General features: G+C 42.2%; 1 long non-coding RNA gene across 1 annotated transcript; it reads left to right on the top strand.

The window, feature by feature from the left end:
* The first annotated feature begins 929 nt into the window (after positions 1–929).
* Positions 930–2,085, top strand: LOC103358425 (uncharacterized). Its single transcript, XR_520254.1, has 3 exons — positions 930–1,047; positions 1,197–1,322; positions 1,783–2,085. It is a non-coding gene; the product is annotated as an uncharacterized LOC103358425 (long non-coding RNA).
* The last annotated feature ends 488 nt before the right edge of the window (positions 2,086–2,573 follow it).

Below are 2,573 nucleotides of genomic sequence, written 5' to 3'. Positions count from 1 at the left end.
CGTTATTCTCCCCGCCTACCTTCCTAGCTGACTGATCCAACGGCATCAAACAGTAGTAAACGCCACACCTGGGGGTTTGAATCTGCAGCTAACCTCACAGTCAGGGCAGCTGGGATTTAATGTGCATATGGAACTCCCAACAGCTTTAGATGTTGCATGTTGTCCAGTGTTTCTGTGGCCACCATAAATGTTTACTAGTAGCTCTAAGCCAGGGGTGTCCAATGCTGCATGTTTTAGATGTCTCCTTCTTCCAACACACCTGATTCACATGATCAGGATCGTTATCAGGCTTCTGCAGAGCTTGATGATGAGATGATCATGTGAATCAGGTGTGCTGGAAGAAGGAAACATCTGAAACATGCAGGATTGTGGCCCTTGAGGACCAGGATTGGACACCCCTGCTTTATAGTTTGTAACTCTGTTAGACCTCCTTTGGTTTTTAGTTCTTTGATTTGGCTAAATCCGCCGGCTGTGTTTACTGTGCAGTGTTATCACCTTTTCTTTTGTTAATCATGCCTCTAAGCAATAAATTGCTTTACCAAACCAAGAGCACCTGGTTGTTGCTCTCTTCCTGGCTCACCTCAGACAGCTGGGTTGTAACACCAGACAGAAGATTTAGTTGGAAGATTGGGTGCCTAACTGTTTNCAGGATTGCCCACCCCTGCTCTACAGCAAACCCTTTTAAAATTTAAAGTAAGACTGATGCATAGTGTTGCAATGTTAATTTAGGGTATCTGTACCTCAATTTTGACTGGTCAAAGCAGACTTACAGCTTGAATGTAATTATAGACATCAGTAGTTCAGGTTTCAAAAATCAACAACTGATCAAATTTCTGATGTGCAAAACAGAATTCTTCTTCAAAATATCCTCTGCACTGTAGTTGACAATCAAGTTGACTTTACTAATGTCTTGATGGACTGAACACTATGCTCATGTGAACTCTCCTTCTCTTCAGATACTCCAACCTGATCCTGAATCTGTTCTCTCTCATGGTGGATGCCAATATTCCTGACATTGCTCTTGAGCCTGACAAGACTGTAAAAAAGGTCCGTTTGTTTTTAACTGAACCCAAAACAATGTCTGTCTCCCACCTTTGACAATAACACACTAACCGTGTATAGTTCAGCTGCAATACACATCAGTATTTCTTCCTGTCTGACATTTACCCCTTCATAACACATGCATTTACCTTCAGGTGCAGGACAAGTTCAGATTGGACCTGTCGGACGAGGAGGCGGTCCACTACATGCAGAGTCTCATCGATGAGAGTGTGGGAGCTTTGTTTGCTGCTGTGGTTGAGCAGATACACAAATTTGCACAGGTAAGTAAAACACACAACATACTTTTACAATTGCAGGAACATAATCTAGGAATCATTGAAAGAGTCACTCACTGCCTGCAAGGAAGGTTACCGTGGCCAGCAAAAGTTCTCAGGCGAATGGCTCCAGCTTTAGTCAAAAGGCCTTCAGCTCTGCTTCCTGACCTGATGCACCTTCTCTGGTCTCGGAGACTGTAGGCTCTTCCAAAAGGAACACTGTTGTTTCTTCTTTTGGTTCTGGACATCATTGGGTCGTTACAGCTACACGGTGTTGCGCAGCCTCCTGACTTCTTGCTCACACATAACACTTACGTGCTACCTAAAGAGTCAGAGCTGCAGCATGTACCTTTACATAACAGTCATTTGTTGCTATATTAAAGACAGATTTATGTTAAAAATCTAACATTTTGCACCTTTAAGTCAAAGTACATCATCTTGAAACTTTGTTCCCGTCTCTCTTCAGTACTGGCGCAGATGAGCAGAACAGACAGACGGCTTAGATGATGCTGAAGTTCTGCGGCAGAAACGCGTGATGGTACGGCTCTGACCCGACCGATGCTGTCTATGTGTGAGTGTGTGAGAAGATGAAAGAAAGAAACCCAGTGACACTGTTAAAAAGGCCAAGAATGCACTGCCAACCTTTACTGCAAGACAGTTCAACAAGGACATGCACATCTTTGTTTGCTTATGTATATAACATGTATATTAATTATTGAATGAATGAATGAAATGTAAGGCCAAATAAAAGACTGTTGTTACAACTAAACATACTCACAGCGTGGTGTATTTCCAAAACACTGTATATTTTCCATCATTTAAGCCCAAAAAAGTGCAGCTATGCAGCGTTTATGACGCGCAACATGTTTCTTAATTGAGCATGGCTGACCATCTGTGGATGGTGAGACTGTCAATGCTGGGGGCAGAAACAAGTTGAACCCCCAGAGGCTTGATGAGTCACTGAGCGAGTGACTAAGCATTTCCTGCCAGACACGGAACACCAGCCCGTCTGATTCAAGCACAACATATACATTTAAGTTTTTCGACAGTACCGTTTATAGCTACTGTTAGAAATGACAGATAATTATTTTTAGTATACGTGAAATTTTCAGTTGCTCGTTAACCTGTTTTCAAAATGTTTTTTCGCACATTGAAATTTGAGGCTAACTATTAAAGATAAAAGCCTGACATTTAACCATTTATCATGCAACTGAGAGTGATGCTGCAGAATAGAACTGGTGTTATTTTCTGAACCGC

The sequence above is a fragment of the Stegastes partitus genome, unplaced genomic scaffold (genome assembly GCF_000690725.1).
Source record: "Stegastes partitus isolate 25-593 unplaced genomic scaffold, Stegastes_partitus-1.0.2 Scaffold308, whole genome shotgun sequence".
NCBI classification, from domain to species: Eukaryota; Metazoa; Chordata; class Actinopteri; family Pomacentridae; genus Stegastes; species Stegastes partitus.
This window is presented reverse-complemented; position numbering and strand designations above follow the sequence as displayed.